Source organism: Elgaria multicarinata, chromosome 1 (genome assembly GCF_023053635.1).
Source record: "Elgaria multicarinata webbii isolate HBS135686 ecotype San Diego chromosome 1, rElgMul1.1.pri, whole genome shotgun sequence".
NCBI classification, from domain to species: Eukaryota; Metazoa; Chordata; class Lepidosauria; order Squamata; family Anguidae; genus Elgaria; species Elgaria multicarinata.
In genome coordinates, this window is record NC_086171.1 from 18,540,095 (window position 1) to 18,558,406 (window position 18,312).

Here is an 18,312-nt window from a genome sequence, read left to right on the forward strand (position 1 = left end):
AAAGGCCGCGCTTCGCTGTCTGACACTACCACGCATGCGGGAGAGCCTGCGCTGGGCGGGTCTCTGTTCCCAAACTCTGGTGGTGCCTGAGGCCGTTCCGAAAGGCAACGCGTTGTCGCTGTTGAGGAAAACGAAGGCGGAACATACTGGCGAGGGCGAAGTAAGAAGCTGTGGTGATCGGGTAGAAATTCCAGCACGAGCCGTGTCCCACCCTTTCCCTCTGGCGCAAGGGGGGCATTTTGTTGCTTCCACCCATACTAATAGTGTCTGTGATAGCTGCGTGGTAGCAAATATTCCGTTATTCCATTATTCCGTTCTTATTCTCCTTGATCTAACTGCAGCCTTTGACACGGTTGATCATGATCTTCTCTTAGATTCCCTTCATGACCTTGGATTTTGTGGCTCTGTCTATAACTGGTTTGCCTCCTATCTAGCGGGTCGCTCTTTCAGTGTGTTGGCTAATGGCAGCTCGTCTTCCTCCTTTCCCCTTTCAGTAGGGGTTCCGCAAGGCTCGGTGCTTGGCCCGTTGTTGTTTTCCTTATACATGTTGCCCTTGGGCAAGCTTATTCAATCTCATGGCCTCCAATATCATCTGTACGCCGATGATACACAACTATACCTGTCATCTCCGAAACTTTCTCCTGATGTTCACGATCGTATCTCGGCATGTCTTTCAGATATCTCAGCTTGGCTGCTTCATCGTCGTTTGAAACTCAATATGGCAAAGACTGAATTGCTCGTTTTTCCTCCTAAACCTTCTCCTCATCTCTCATTCTCTCTTACTGTCAATGATGTTACGCTTACTCCGGTCAAGGAAGCTCGTAGCCTTGGCTTTATATTTGACTCCTCGCTCTCCTTTATTCCTCATATTGAGGCAGTAGCTAAATCTTGTCGATTTTTCCTGTATAATATTGCCAGGATTCGATCATTTTTGTCTGTCTCTTCCGCCAAGACGCTTGTTCATGCACTGGTTATTTCACGGTTGGACTACTGCAACCTTCTTCTCTCTGGCCTTCCTTCTTCTCACATCAGTCCGTTGGTTTCTGTTCACCACTCTGCTGCAAAGATCATCTTCTTGGCTCGCCGCTCTGACCATGTTACTCCACTTCTGAAATCTCTTCATTGGCTTCCAATTCACTTCAGAATCCAATATAAACTTCTCCTATTAACCTTCAAAGCTTTTCACGATCTAGCTCCTTCCTATCTCTCCTCTCTCATCTCACACTATTGCCCCGCTCGTGCTCTTCGCTCCTCTGATGCCATGTTTCTCGCCTGCCCAAGGGCCTCTACTTCCCTTGCTCGGCTCCGTCCATTTTCTTCTGCTGCCCCTTACGCCTGGAACGCTCTTCCAGAACATTTGAGAACTACAAGTTCAATCGCAGCTTTTAAAGCTCAACTAAAAACTTTTCTTTTTCCTAAAGCTTTTAAAACTTGATGTTGTGCAGACTTTATACTGTTAGTTTTACCCTACCCTGTGCCTGCTTACCCTACCCTGTGTCTGTTTGCATTCTCTTCCCCTCCTTATTGTCTTACTATGATTTTATTAGATTGTAAGCCTATGCGGCAGAGTCTTGCTATTTACTGTTTTACTCTGTACAGCACCATGTACATTGATGGTGCTATATAAATAAATAATAATAATAATAATAATAAATATACCGCATTCCCGAATCCCTCGCCCCCACCGCCAATACACGCGGACAAACGGGTTATGTGCGAAAATGCTTTTAAGGCCGCCACATAAATGTTGCCATCCAGGGAAGTATTTTCTGTAGGGCCTTTGCAAACCTCCAAAACGTGATGACATGACTCATTAGACCGAAAGAGACGAGCCAGACGTTTATGGGTGCCTAAAACAAGCATGAATGAAGGTAGCAGTATTTCCCTGTTACTTATCCACAACGTCGAACATGCAAAAAGTATGTTGACTCTAATCGTAGAGGTTCCTTCGAACTCCTGTCTTGATCGTCATTCACAATGAAATTGGCTAACCCGCCTTAAAAGACTAGTATCGCCACCTGGTATGGTAGTTAATTCTCATAAGTTAGTTACGTTTAGTAGGGGAAAGTATTTCCTGGTAATACAGTTAAAAGTCTCCAGAAAAAATACATATTTCTATCTACTTTCTGTATATCATGCATAACTACATTTTTGTCATATTCATATTTAGTCATCCCCCCCTCCCCCCGTTAAGGGTCATTCCACTAGACAAATGTTAGTAGATGGATCCTAGGTATTCTAGGGTGCAATTCCTTCTTTAATGGGCTTTTGGAAGCAGGCTAAAACTTTTTTGTTCCAGCAGGCCTCCATCTATGTTAATGTCTTATAATTTTGTTGTATATTTTAAATGTTTTCGTGTTCCCCCTCCCCCAATGTATGTTTTAAACTTTGTAAGGCCGTCTTGAGGCCCAGCATTGGGCAAAAGGCGGGATACAAATAAATATAATAATAATAATAATAATAATAATAATAATTCTACGCAGGTTTAGAAAAAAGACCAGACCTATAATTCCCAACATGCTGGGAACCATAGGGCTTTTTTCTGTCCAAATCTGCATAGGATCGCACTCTTACTTGGCTGAAACTGCATAATTTTCCATATGAGTAAAACAGTTGGGGGGGGGGGAAACATAGTTGCTTTGTTGATAAAGATAGCTGAGTGATAATGACGTCTGTGTTTTATTTCTATGGCTTCCTTCTCCACTCACAAAACAAGAGACTGCACGAGCTGTATTTTATTTGTTCACGAGCTGTATTTTATTTATTTATTAAAAAAATTATCCCGTCCTATATCACTAGGATCCCAGGGCAGCGTACAGATAAAATTATACAATATAAAACAGTATACACAGCTAAAAACAAATTAAGCCATGAATCAAGCTAAAACCAGTATAGAATTTAAAAGCAGTAAAAACAAAACAGTTAAAACAATGTGCAAGCTTGGTGAATTTAACCATTAAAGGTTTTGTTAAAAAGCCATATTTTTACTTGGCGCCGGAATAAAATCAGTGTTTGCGCCAGTTGGGCCTCCAAGGGGAGGGCATTCCACAGTTGGGGTGCCACAACAGAGAAAGCCCTCTCCCATGTCCCACCATAGTGTATGTCTTGCGTTGGTGGGATGTGGAGGAGGGCTCCTCCAACAGATCTCAAGTCTCGGGCAGGCATATAAGAGGCACTCCCTCAAGTATCGAGGTCCCAAGCCACTTAGGGCTTTAAACCTCATTACCAACACCTAGAATTCCGACCGGAAGCGTATAGGCAGCCAGTGCAATTCCTTTAAGAATGGTGTTATGTGGTCTTTGTGAGATGTACCTGCCAGCAGTCTAGCTGCTGTATTTTGCACTAGCTGCAACTTCTGAGTCATCTTGAAGGGCAGCCCCATGTAGAGTGCATTGCAGTAGTCTAATTGAGAAGTTACCAGTGCATGGACTACTGTGGCTAGGTTGTCCCTGTCCAAGAAAGGCCGTAGCTGGCAGATCAGCCGAAGCTGGCCCCAAGTACTCTGGGCCACGGAGTCTACCTGGGCTTCCAGTCACAAGGATGGATCTAGGAGAACTCTCAAGCTACACACCTGCTCCTCCAGAGGGAGTGCAATCCCATCCAGAGCAGGTTGCGTACCCAATTCCGGACTCGGGAACCACCAATCCACAGAGCTTCCATCTTATCAGGGTTCAGCTTCAGTTTATTGGCCCTCATCCAGCCTATGTACAGCACCTTCACTGCCCCAGCTGTCTCCGATGACAAGAAGTAGAGCTGAGTATCATCAGCATACTGATGACACCCAAAGCCCTAATGACGTCACCGAGCAGTTTCATATAGATGTTGAACAGCATGGGGGATAGAATAGAGCCCTGTGGCACCCCACAGCTTAATAGCCATGGGGTAGAACACGAATCCCCCAATACCACTCTCTGGAATCAGCCCTGCAAGTAGGAGCGGAACCACTAACACAGTGCCACCAACTCCCATCTCGCAGAGTTAATCCAGTAAAATACCATGATTAATGGTATCAAAAGCTGCTGAGAGATCCAGGAAGATCAACAGGGTAGCACTCCCCCTTTCTTTCACCCAGAGTAGGTCGTCGGTCAGAGCAACTAAGGCTGTTTCAGTGCCTTGCCCTGGCCTGAAACCAGACTGAAATGTATGAAATACACACAACCTATTCTGTCCCAATTGACTCCACTAACTGGAGGGACTAAAATAATCAGCAGTTAAAAGCTTAGCATAAATGTCTGAACTATCCAAACAAGTCAGAATTGTAAATCAAGAACAAACTCCTGGTTTGCGATTCTGGATTATAATGGGCACAGTAAACCCAGAGCTCCAGTTTGGATGACTTAAGCTTTCAATTCATCATTAGTTTGGTTGCTCTGGTTGGTGAGAGAAGCTACATTAACAGGCATGCATCTTGTATGGGAAACAAGTGACATGTATGGGCGTGCAGCTTGTATGGGAGTTATTTATTATTTATTTATTACATTGATATCCTGCCTTTTTTCCACCTGGCTTACCATTACAGTACCATTATCTGCCATCTGTAGGTTTTATGTAACACTAAGCCACTGTGGGTCACATTTGAGAGCGATCCAAGGTGGCTTAGCATATTGTCGGGGGGTTGTTCCCCCATGATGGGTACTTTGCTCACCCCGGTTACCTACCCTCTGCAGTAGGTGGAACATACCCCGGGTGGGTTCCCATGTTGTCTGTTGGGCAACATGTGGATAAATTCACAAGAAATGCTGCGAACAGCAAGATGGCTGCCTAGAGCATCTAGGCAATGCAGCTTTTCTCTTTGGTCACTGTCACTTAGCAGCAGCTGGAAAAGTCAGCACATGTCCTCTTCTGCCATGGCAGCCACTGGGATAACCAGCGGCAAGAGGAGGATGCAGGAACCTCAGAGCAGGGATGGGCAAGTAATCCACATGGGGTGCACGTGTTGTGGCTTCTCTACTCCTCTCCACTCCGTAGTTCCCCAAGTCACACATAGCCATGATCATGTGAATAGGGCCAATAAGTCAGAAAGGGGTTTAAATGATTATCAAGATAATTAATGGACTAAGGGTAAAAAGCCACACCATTACCCTTTTCTCTTAAGAAAGATAGTCCAAGCTCTTGGTTTCTAACTGCCCTTTTCTGTAGATTTTCCAACTTGATTCTTTTTAAAGATAGGACAACCTAAGACAATACAAATTTGACTGCTGAATAAATTTATATAAAGGTATGATGGTACTTTTCATTTTGTTTTCAATTTTTTAAATGCCTACTTAGATGGCAAAGCCGCAAAATCTTTTTCCTGGGGAAATACTTCCACTTCTAGACCTATCAGTATATGTGAAATACGGTTTTTTGCCCCTATATGCACTTCATACTTAATTACTTTGTCTTTGTTCACACGATCACAGAGGGAAAATAAGACACAGAGGCTTATTTTCCCTCCCCTTGCGAGACTGTCGCAAGCCATCTAATTATCATAATTACCTTCGCCAGTCTCAAGTTGTGACGCCCAAACCCAGTGAGGGTGGGTAGCTGGAGTGGTTTACAAACCACTCTGAAACTCCTGGCTTGTTCTAGGGTTTCAGGGTGGTTTGTAAACTACCCCAGCTACCCGCCCTTTCCAGGTTCGGACATCACAATAACCTGCATTCAGTGGCTAACTAGGCAGCTCATGGCTTAATTAGGCACTGTGGCTTATTTTCCCTCTGATTGTGTGAATTCATCCACTCTGTCTTGTTTACTATTTTGTTGCCTATACACACAGTTTTGAGAAACGCTTTTGGATTGTTTCACAGCTGCAACATGAAGAATAGCTACCTCCTTAGGATTTGTCCTAGCCATCTTTTTACTGAAATTCAGTTTGTATGTCTTAATTAGACAAGTTATACTTTACTTAGCAGTGTTTCATTAATATGAATATAAATCAAGCTTCAATGCAACCTGAATCTCATCTATCAAATATAACAAGCATTATAACAGCAGTGGAATTTTACCACTATAAATTCTGCTCCTCAATGCATAGCGTTCTTCAAAGCATTGAAGCAGCAGCATAGGGTGGAGGTATACAAAAGCATGTCTAATTGGTGGAAAGATGATATACAGCAGGTGCGCAGAACCTCTTTCACTTGAGAGCTGAATTCCATTTTGGAGAAACTTTTGGGAGGCACATTTCAGTGGTGGGCTGGGCTGAAGGAAAAAGGAGGCAGGGCTAAAATACCAGCGTATCGTAGCTTACAGCTCTTACTGCAAGTAACCTTTGGAGAGATATTTCAACTTTATAGAATCAGGAAAAACTGCACAAAATCTGGGAAACCACCCAACTATCAGTAGTTGGGGAAAAGGGGTGCAGCCTTCTGGAGAATCCTGGAGGGCCAGATTAGGAATCCCAGAGGGCCAGGTTTGGCCTTCAGCTTGAGGTTCTGCATCCCTGATGTGCAGAGATCCATTGCATCCAACACTTACTGTCTGGTGTTTTTCCCAAATGGGACAGCACAAGAGATGCTGGAAGTGGCAATCTCTTCCAAGGAAGAGGAACGTGTATAGACATATTTACACATACAGGGTACAATTCCAATTGCTGGCAGCCTCCCACTTATACATAGGAAGCTGCAGTGCCCAACATGGTAGAAAAGGTTGGCTCATTACAGAATTAGATTTCTTCACAATCTTCCCCCTCAAGTGGTGGGAAGCTTGTGTGCCTCACTGTTCAGAATCAGCTTGGGAGAACAACTTGAATCCACAAAACCAGCAAACCCAACTGCATGTTATCAGTACTTCACTTTTCTCCTCAGGCATTTAGCACAGTTGCATTCCAGAGTTTGGTTAATTTGGAAGCCTTTCAAACAGCTTCCCACATCGCAGCTGTAGCATAAGAGTAATGTGTGATCCACTAAGAACAAGCAAACTACTGAAAGATTAAAAACTGCTGGGCTGGGCAGATAACATTTAGCTGCTAGAGAAAGCTATTATTTACAGCACAGTAGTCTAGGTTTGCACGGCTTCTTATAGTTCACCAAATTCCAGCACAAAGCAGTGAGCAATATAAATTTCAGACTAATTTGGTGAGTAGAAAGGGAGTAAAAAAGGAGAAAAGTTGGTAGCTTATTGAGTCATAATGTAAACCTGGCTTGTTGAATGATAATGTATATGTAGGAATGTCAAGTTGTTTATTATTTAGTAGCAGCAACTTAAGTTTTTGGCAGTTACAAAAAGCAGGATATGTTATTATTATTATTTATTTATATAGCACCATCAATGTACATGGTGCTGTACAGAGTAAAACAGTAAATAGCAAGGCCCTGCCGCATAGGCTTACAATCTAATAAAATCATAGTAAAACAATAAGGAGGGGAAGAGAAGAGAATGCCAACAGGCACAGGGTAGGGTAAGCAGGCACAGGGTAGGGTAAAACTAACAGTATAAAGTCCGCACAACATCAAGTTTTAAAAGCTTTAGGAAAAAGAAAAGTTTTTAGTTGAGCTTTAAAAGCTGCGATTGAACTTGTAGTTCTCAAATGTTCTGGAAGAGCGTTCCAGGCGTAAGGGGCAGCAGAAGAAAATGGACGAAGCCGAGCAAGGGAAGTAGAGGCCCTTGGGCAGGCGAGAAACATGGCATCAGAGGAGCGAAGAGCACGAGCGGGGCAATAGTGTAGCAGTTTATGTTGGCTCCTATTTTTGGCTGTTGGCACATTTATTTGAGACAAGGCTCTACAAGTTCTGCTTTAGAGTTTAGTGGGGAAGTGAATGTGTATAGAATTAGATTTAAGAAATAAGTTACAATTAGTTCTTGAAGAGAGATGATTGTCAGGATTAGAGATGTGAAGGCCCGGGGGAAAAAACTGGGAAAATTCAGGGGGATGGGAGTGAGACAAATTTTCCCCCATTTCCCCCCCCAAGGACTGTTTTTCTTTTTTCCAAAAAAATTGAACAGCTTTGGGCTATGAAATATTTTCTTTTAGAATTTAAGACAAAGTATTTATATATTGTTACCCAGCCTCTACTTCCCCAGAAATAATTTCTAAAAACTATGTAGTAAGAACACTTTTATAGAAAGAATAGAGATGTAAAATGTCTGAAAATAATGAAGCCATGGAGGAAATATCTTTTTAATCCTCTCTGTAAATTAGGGTAGTTAGTTTTTTCATTCCTTATTAAAATTATTGATCTAAAGTATATTTTACTGATAAGATATTTAGGTTCAGTTTCCCAACATGTGAGTAGAGTCACCACTGTGAATTCTTGACAGTAAATGTGCATTCTTGACAGTTTGCGTTTTGTTCTATAGAGTTGTACGTTTCTGTTGCTGTGCAGTCATTTAATGTAGTTCTAAACTATTCAGACAATAATTACAAATTTGCTAACTGGGTTTACTTTTAAAAGTTGTAAAATATAATGATAATTTTATGAACAAATGAAGCTATACATAAAATAACTTCAGGAACAGAAAGGCTGCTTTATGTACTTACTGCAGCCCTCCCCAACCTGGTGCCCTCTGGATGTTTTGGACTACAGTGACCATTGGCCATGCTGCCTGAGGCTGATGGAAGCCAATGTCCAAAATATCTGGAGGGCACCAGGTTGAGGACGGCTGTCTTAAAGTAACAAAATGCCTTTAGATCTGTAAAGAGCGCTTTAAAAAAGCATTGTTTATTTTTCCATTTTTCCAAAATTTCTAATTGTTCTGAAATCCCTAGAAAAAACTCCCTCCTCTTTACAGCCTCAACATTTTCAGAAATCTTATATCTCTAGTCAGAATTCTGTTACTACTTTATGAAAATACTAAAACCGTTATTATTCATTTTTAGCTAAAACTTAATTTAAAATAAGAATGTTTAGCTCCATTAAGAAAAAAACAATTTAATTCATGGAACTTCAAAGAATGAAATTTGTGTGTGAAGTTTTGCTATCTTGCATGTGTCAGGCAACATAATTCCTTTTAAAATATTAATCTTAGGCTTCCCTTTTCTTTCTGTAGATTCTTTAATAGAAGATCATCATCATCACATCTTACTCAAGGAAAAGGTATATTGCATATGTACTTGCCTGCTTTGAAGCACATCACTTACTAAATATTTTCAATCTGTGTAATTGTGAATAGAGTATCTGGCCAAAGATGAAAACCATGAGCTGATCGTGCATACCTCTGTAGAGTGTTATGCACAGATTTGATGGCTTAAAGGATTTTCTGAGGCCAGAATAGCAGCTAAAGTAGGTTGAAATTTTCACTAATCTTTACAGTTATTTTCATTTTCTTTACTAGATTTATAGACACTTGTCCTTAGAAAACCCAGTTGTATTACAGTCTTTGGTTTATAGTAAAATGCATACTAAATATGCCCTAAAAATCTTCCTAGTAACTCTTTTACAACTGAAGAATATTTTGCCCCCAAAACCACTGCACATAAACAGGATTATAGCACAGTTTTTATACCAATTGTCAACTAGCCTAACAGAGCAATTTTACTCAGTAGCAACTGCCACTACATTCAGTCGGGCTTAATCCCATGTATATGTGCGTAGGATTGCAGACTAATCATATTAACTGCTGACTAAAAGTTGCAACAGCTTTGGCCTTGATGTGATCAGACGTGTATGTGTTAGAATTGCATACATTGGGGTTGTCCTCTCAGTTGCCCTTCACAGCTCCCTTCAACAAGTATTCAAACTGTCTTTTTAAACACCTGGAGGTAGGTTGTACGGCATAAATGTTGAGTAAGAGTGTAGTTGGAAGAAGAATAAGCAAAATATGAATGTGATTGTCACCTACACACACGTATACACTGAATTGCAGCTGGAGGCACCATAGATGAGCCTCCAGATTTAATCGGTAACAACTTGAATAAATTTCAAAATTATTCTGTAGTGAAGTTTTAAAAAGGCAGATGAACTATTCAAATGAACCTCAAAGAGAAGCTCTTCAAAGTTTGGCGACTGAAGATAACACATTTATGGAAAGGCTGTGTAACACAGATCATCATTGTGGAATACAGGATAAAAATTTGGTGCTATTTCAGCTATTGGAATTTAGATAATTTGAAGGAGCCTCACAAATTATTGACTATTTATTAGAAACTGGGAGAGATTTACTAGAACAAGGTACAGTAGAACAGAATTTGGCAATTAGCCAGGTGAAGATACCAAAATTGTGTTTAAACCGAGGCATCAGTGCTTTTTAATGAGAGTTCTATATAAAGAAAAGAACAGAAGAGACAAAAATGCATAAAACATTTGCTAAACTGTTTTTAAACAGAAAAATAGGGGAAGTTGCTGTTCCTTATGATGTCATTTCATCTTTTACCAGAAGATGGCAGTGATTAACGGAAAATACAGTTCACCTGCCAGAATCCGCTGATTTCTTGAGAAATGATCATTTATTCAATATACTGGAATTGTTCAATGTTTTGTTACATGTGAATAATTATGCCAATATGATCACACTTGCTAGCCTCAGATAATAAATAATTATTTGTACAGACCTCACCTCTGGGTGGACTGCAACTAACACAACAAAGTTTTCCTTTCCTCTTCAGCCCTCCATAGCCTCCTTTGCCCTCCCTTCAAAACTGCTCCAGGGAATCCTCCACCCTTTGGGGAAAGGAGGAGCGGGGGGGACTGGAAATCTGTTCCACTGACAGATGCTGTTCCATTGGGACAATTCTAGTTTAATGCCTCCTTGGTGCTTTTCTGTGTGCTGTTTAGTTTTGCTGATTGGTAATTATCGTCACCAGTACTTCAGAACCCACAATGGCCTGGTTCAGACAACATGCTAAACCATACTGCTTAACCACAAAATGGTTAAGGGTTGCCAAGCAGCAACAATGGATTAAGGTGTTTTTAAAGGAAAATTTAGACTTGCATAGTGGCATGTGATCGTGTAGTCCATACTGTTGAAACACATCTGTGCAATTTCTTGTGTGCGTGCATGCACATGCTTTGTTGCGTAGAGTTGTATTCAGTGGGAAGGAAATAATCAGAACTGGGAATTTGAAAGCACTAATGCAGAGGAGTGTTATTTTCAAATTTCACATGAAAAGCATCATGAACTCCAACAAACTATTCATATTGAGGATTATTTAAAAAAACTAAGAACAAAAGGGAGAAAAAATTCTCAAACACAGTACTGCAAGCCTCAGCTAGCACCCTTGATACACAGACTAGATCAGATCCTGGAACAACTGAGGTCAACTCTTGGAGAAAGAGTAATCCTACTCTTGTGATGCAGGGACACTGTGCAGGTGTTCCATACACCAGAAAGAGAAAAAAGTAGTAGTACCTTAAGAACATGGAACGCTTTGTTCACTGCTAATTTTACTTTTCTTTTTCTGGTAGATCACAAGCAACTGGAAAGTACAAATCAAGTAATTGGGGCAGATAGCTAAAAGTTTTCTTCCCAATATCAGATTGTCCTCTTGTCTTGAGAGACAATAGCCTTCTATGATAGGACCTCTCTGAGAGCTTTCAGTTTATCTACCAAGACTGTGAGGTGCTCTATTGATTAGAGGGCTGTATGAAAATAAAGGAAAAGAGTATGGTTGTAGGGCATGGCTGACTTTGATTGTCATCTGCAAGGTGGCAGAGAGCATATTTCTACCTAGAATGAAGAATTTTGGAAGGGCTGAGAATGCATACTTTCCAAGTTCCTCTTCGAGGTCAATATGTGACTAAACCTCATAATAATCAAATCTGGATGAATTACTCTCTTCCCGAAGTTCCATGCCGCTGAGCATTTTCTTGTATTTATTGGAATCTTTAAATCGCTTCAAGAAGCCTTTTTTAATTGGGGGCCAGACTGTCCATTGTGCTATGATACTTTCAGACACAAGGGTTTTATGTAGCTTTGCCCCAGTAAAGCCCCTATTAAGAATGTCCTGTTGGATATTTTCTGGCATCACCACCCTTACCATAATAAAGGTTGACAGGACTTGTTCTAGAACGATTTCTTTCATTTTTGAAACATTGGTGAACATTCTGGAGAGTCACACTGATGACTGCAGGGAATGTCTGTGGCGGCAGCAGGGAGGCTATGGTGCTTGCTCAGGATCTGGGGTTCTGAAGGATCCAGGAGTACTCACTCTTCACATTATCAGTCACTTTTTACATCTGCATGACTGGAATTTTTGAACTGCAGAAATATTTTTTTAGATCAATACTTTTTTTGTTGTGTTTGTTTTAAAATGCATATTTTGTATCTGGTCGCACATTTTTTTAAAAAAAATCACTGCAGTGGAAGATAGTGGGGCACAGATCTACACAGCAGAGGTCAAGACCTTATCTGATGTATAGGTCATCCTTTATAAGAGAGACAGAGTAGAACATGTTACTCTGTTGTGGCTCTTTGGGAAAAAAACTTAAAAGATCCAGGGTTTGAGAAAGATTAGTATGGAAACATGGAAATGTTAATAGCACGTGGAGTAGGAGCCTTTCGTTATTGAATATAAGATTTAAAATAAGATACAAAAAGAATTAACTATTTCATTTCAACTTCAACTAAACAACAGCAACAAATGTTTAATTTCTGAAAGAATGAACATGAATATTTACTTCAGTTATTTCATTTTCATTGTGCTTCATTAGGGGGTAATGTTTTAATTCCAAACTCTAATTATCCTTGTAGTTTAATAAGACTGAACATGTTTAGAGAGCAGTGTCACCTCGACAACTGTTTCAACAACTAACTCAAATAAATGCAAGAAACTGGAATCTAGTTTGGAATTGAAATTACAGGTGGGCACTTAAAACAAATATTAATATAAGGCAAATTTATCTGAATCTATAGACACACAATACTGTTAAATTACTATTGCCTTATTTTTGTGTACCAGTAACTAGCTATTGCTGGTAATCCTCAAAATATTTCAATGTATTATTTTTTAATTAAAGATGTATTCTGGAAAATCCTTTGGGAAAATCTTAATAGCATTCTTGAAAATTATTATTTTTCACTTCCCAGTCCCTGTTCTGCCAAGTCTTACCAATACTAATTTCACAGTTCTAATTTAAGCCTCTCAGCCATCGCGCACGATTTTCAGTTAGAGAGATTATACAATATGTGTAGATATCCTGATACAGAGGAATGCAGACATTCTCAAGAAGTATGCTATTACTGCAATAATGGAAACAAATGATGCCTAACCTAATATTACATTATGTCAGTCCCCCTAGTATTATGCATCTCCTTTTCCACTTGTGCCTCCAAATAATATAAGATCAACATTTTTCCTTTGTACCACTGGAGGGCAGACTTGAACTCTAGTTTGATTTTCAAAAGAGCCCCATGAGTTCCTATTTGGCAAGAGGTCAACATTAGTTCATCCATTTATTCAAAGCATGTCTACAATGCCTTTGATTTCAAAGCGTTTCCAAGTTGTCTTCAATAAATAAAACAATAAATAAAAAGGAACTAAGATAAAAGCACAATAAATATTACAAAAATGTAAAGAAAGTTACTAGAATAAGGTGTCTTTAAACTGGAATGTATTGTGAACAATGTTAATTTTCATGATGAACATTTTCGTCGATGTAGCTACTGGTATTTTACATTTTTAAGGTAAAAATTAAAAGTACAATGAAAGGAATGCATTTGTTGTTATGTGCTTCTTTTCTTAAGTGCAGCTAAGAAAACTGCTGGAAGATATTGTGAACTATTTACTAAGCAAAAATTGGCTGGTTGTTTTATGACTAGAGATCCATGATCTAGAAAACTGAGAAATGGCTGACAAGTGACCTGACTGCTTCTGAGGTAGTACACCTATTAACAGTACTGTTTCAGGGAATCACTGCTGCAATTTCCCCCTAGAACCACCGCTGCATAACCATGGATGTTAACACACCAGTGTTACTCCTTTGTTCTTGTCTTGAGCAGGTGGTTGCCAATCAGCTCCAGACGCTGTTGGATGAGACCGGTTATCTGGATCCATTTCATTCAAGGGTTCAGCCAGGTTTTGGTCTGGAAATTACTTTGGTTGTCTTCTATGATGACCTGTGTTGGGAGAGAAACAAGGTATGTGACCCTATTGATTCTCCATGATCTCTCGCTGGCTTTCAGTACCATTGACCTTAGTGTACTTCTGGGGCAACTGAACCAGGAGTGGGGGTAAGCATTACAATGGTTTCACTCCTACTTGGATCACCATGTCCAGAAGGTGGCGCCTGCAGGATATTGCTTAGCCCCATGGATTCTCCAGCATAGGGTTCCATGGGGGTTGTTTTAGTCCCCAGCGATATTTAACATCTACATAAAACGGAGTGTGGTCATTCTGAGTTTGGGAGTGCATTGTCATCAGTACACTGATGACATGCAGCCCTATTTCTCGTTTTCATCTTCATCATGCGAAGCTATGGATGTGCTAGATTGGTGCCTGACTACAGGATGAGGGCTAATAAACTGAAAGGCAATCCAGACAAGACCGAGTGGGTGATTCCTCTGACAGGATGGGGTTGCCCTCCCTGTAATGGAGCAGGCATGTAGCTTGTGGGTTCTAGATAACTCATTGTGACCTGAAGCTTAGGTGGCCTCTGCAAAGTGCCTTCCAGGACTACAATGTGTAGTCAGTCTGTTTGATTAATCAATAAAAACCTCTGATAATTAAAATTGTTAATAAGTCAGTAATACTTTTTGAAAGAAATGTATGTTGTAGTGCAAGTACTTTAAGGATGTGATCTTAAATCACGCTTACTAGAGAGTAAGCCTCACTGAAAATTGTTGGGCTTCCAACTAAGTATGCATAGGAATGTGCTGCACAAAACCACTGTTGGATAGTAGCAGAAGGCCTGAGATAACCGAACATTCTCTTACTTTAATGATGTGTATGCAATATGATAGTGACCCTGTTCAGACAACATGCTAAACCACAGTGTTTAAATATTTTGAGTTCAACATTATGGCTTAGCGTGTCGTGTGAACCATTCCTAACTTTGGTGGCTACATAACTAAAGAACACAATCACAAATGGTTTCCTTTGAGAAGGATCAAAATTCTGTGGTAGAGCTCATGCCTTGTATGGAAATGGTTGCAGGTTCAATCTATGACATTTCCAGATTCCTGGCTGAATCCCTGGAGATTTGCTGCCAGTATAAGTATATATAAAATGAAGTACAATAACTTAAGCATATGGTTTCCATAATATGCAAAAATCTATTCTACATTTGAAAAATAGTGTATAGCTGAGGTAACAATACTTTCAAACCAGTACAAATAGATATTTGTCCTTTCAAAACTTTTGGCATCAGTGAATAAACTGCAAACCTTTCAATGGAAATTTAGCAAAATAAACTAATAGAATTTTGTTATCTTATTATTCAAACTCTCAAGCATGCAGAAATCTGGCAGAATTGACCGCAGCACCTTCTGTGCTTCTGCATACATAAATGCTTTTTTTACTGGCTCCAAGCCAGTGAGGGAGCTTTCCATTTGTTCAAATTATCTCTTTAATTTTGCCTGTAGCATTTTTCTAGTACTTTTAACCATAAGCTTGTGATGGGCTAGGATCCAAAGTGTCCGGTGTATGAGTAGAAAGAATATCTACTTTGGGGCAGAAGGTTGAAAGGTTTTCAGTTTTTGTTTCTAACTTTACCTCTTTGTGTGGTATTGAGTCCTGCTCTGGAGGGTTTCTGGGGTATATGTAAATGTTCTTAATTTGTATAAATGTTCTTAATTTATGCAATTAATATACATTTTGTAATTTTGATTATTTAGTGTAGATTATATACAACACTAGGTATGTGCTTTGATGTTTGCTTTTTATTTTTCAGGGGTGTAAAAGCCTCTGGTGTGAGAGGGGGCTGGAAAAGCCCTGTTGTGTATGCATGGAACTCCACATCTAGCCCTTTGGATCTTAGCCATGGATTGAAGAGAGTGGTGTGTATTACATGATTTTATGACTGCTTAGCAGAAGGGCAGCATTTCATAACAGATTTATATTGAGAATCAACTTTTTAAAGCTAGGACAGACTCAAAAATGCATAAGCAATGCTTCGTCAAATTACATTCCACCAAAACGTGAGTGTGATAGCAGAACGGGATTGCCAATGTTCAGGCAGTAGGCCATTTATATTTCCAGTTGCAAAAGGCAAAATTAGGCAAAGGAAGCAAATGTATGTAAATATTCTTAATTTGTGCAATTAATATGTATTTTGTGATTTTGATTATTTAATGTAGATTATATACAACACTCATTGTGTGCTTTGATGTTTGTTTTTTATTTTTCAAACAATGGTTACTGTGATTATGTACCCTCCGGAATAACTTTTCAAGGGGAAGGAGGAATCAGAGAAAATAATTTCCCTATCTCACTTTTCTCCAGTGGGGGAAGAGACAGATTCAGATTATTGATTTAAATCAAGTTTCATATTTTATAACTCATGCATTACCTACAGAACAATGCATACTAATTAGCTGCGCAAACAAAACATTGGCATAGAGTTGCCGGATCTTGCAAAGGAACAAGTGAAGAAAAGCAAAATAGGAAGGAAGTTCCTTTGTGCAATAACAAAACTGCTTTTCTTTCATCACTCAGTAAATAGAACTGGCTTTCTATTCTGGAATGAAGGTTAAGAGTTTCCAGGGCGGAGGGTGATGGGCATCTGGCAATGAGTACTGTGAACAAACTGAAGCTGTCCTTCCTAAACCTCAGTGCTGAAGGACCCACTGAATTCATCCCGTTAGTGCAATAGCTCCTCTTCTGCCTAGCTGAATTATTTGGTGACAACCTAATCCATCAAAATAATTATGGTATCTCTTCTTCTCCCTATCAGTTGCCTATTTACCTTTTGGGCTAAGGAAGGATGTGTCAGGAGCATTTAAGTAATTGTGGTAGATGCCTCCCCACTCTAACCCAGCCACCTCATCAGTGCAACTATGAAAAATTTAGAGAAGACACAAACTGAATATGGGACATGATTTTTTAAGGTGCTGACCAGGAATGGCTGGGGAAAGGCAGGAGTCAACCCCTTGCCTTTGAAATAGTGCCAGTATTTCCCACAACCCCCAGCCTCAACTAACAAGGCTTAAGGCATGATTGATGGCATATGGAAGATACCAAAGGCAGCCAAAGGCCATATTGCCCTAGGATACAAGGGCTGCATATCCTGGTAAACATCTCAGTTATACTTACAATAATCCTGCAAAGCAGGGGACAGATCTCTCTCTCTCTCTCACACACACACACACCCCATCCAGCCAGTTCTTATGGAAGAACTTTGCATTCTTGTCTCTGCATGGAGCTGCCTCTCTCTTGAAATGAATGGATAAATGTGTATAGGACTGCAGCCTCAAACAAAACCTTAAAAGGTAGAATATAGAGATGTTGGGGGAAGGGGATTTAGATGTTATTTTTAAGGAGGAAGGATGACAGTATCATTAAATTAAGCCAGTCATGCCAAGATATGTGCTGAGTTTTATTAGAAATATAACCAGCAATACTAGTATTTTAAATGAATATTGATGCCTGAGCCACTGCAATGAAATGGTTAGTAACATGATGTGTAGCAACTTTTAAGGGTATTACAATGGATCTCTTTCAAAACCTAATGGAAGTTTTAAATCAAAAGCCTGCTTAGAAGGCTTGCATGAAAGACCTGGCATGTAGTAAGATGAACTAAATGGCAAAAATGAAGTGAAAACACTACCAATGGGCAGAGGACTTGTGTGAATATAAATTGGCTTGTAGTAGCAGAAGAATTCATGGAGTTAGAAGACAGAATACATTCTGTTTTTACAATACATTTCATCTATTGTCAGTCCTGCTTTTTCTTTGCAGTGCAAATTTAATTTAATGTGGAAGAGAGTGGCATTGTCTGAACTCTTACTTTGGATAACAGCTGTGGACAGACCAAGTTCCATAGACTACCATAGTCAATTGGTTTATTAGCAAGTAAGTATTGAACAACAATAACATTGCTAATGAGTATCCCTCATTTATAAATAAACTCCCTTCTGTTATTTTATCTTTAAAGTATATAGAATGTAAATTTTACACCTTTTAAAATAAAACCTGGCACTATTATGTTCAGTGTTCTTGGATACCTGAAATGAGGGCATGTGTTCAAGAACATAATTCAAAAGTGGGATGCAAAAAACTTAGCATCTTGGCTAATTAGGAATACACAGTCTGGCAGAAAGATAGATTACTCCTAATATAAGTCTGACACTGGGAATAACAGTCCTGGTAAAAGTCAGGCACATCAGGGTCACTCTTCTCTCCCCCTGCCCTACTTATACAGAGATAGAGTTTCCCAGCCAGTGTGCGCAAGTACACGAGCGCACTCTCAGCAAGCTGTCCTGGTGGCCCACTCTGTCTGCCTGATGCACCTACATGGGGCT

General features: G+C 39.9%; 1 long non-coding RNA gene and 1 other non-coding gene across 3 annotated transcripts; both read left to right on the plus strand.

The window, feature by feature from the left end:
* Positions 1-28: 28 nt before the first annotated feature.
* On the plus strand, positions 29-16,071 carry LOC134397372 (uncharacterized). Of its 2 annotated transcripts, XR_010025361.1 has the most exons (4): positions 29-160; positions 8,968-9,014; positions 13,855-13,992; positions 15,744-16,071. It is a non-coding gene; the product is annotated as an uncharacterized LOC134397372 (long non-coding RNA). The 2 variants fall into 2 exon arrangements; XR_010025360.1 differs by lacking the exons at positions 29-160; positions 8,968-9,014 and adding an exon at positions 13,609-13,731.
* On the plus strand, positions 9,097-9,186 carry LOC134413515 (small nucleolar RNA SNORD93). Its single transcript, XR_010026521.1, has one exon. It is a non-coding gene; the product is annotated as a small nucleolar RNA SNORD93 (small nucleolar RNA).
* Positions 16,072-18,312: the final 2,241 nt, after the last annotated feature.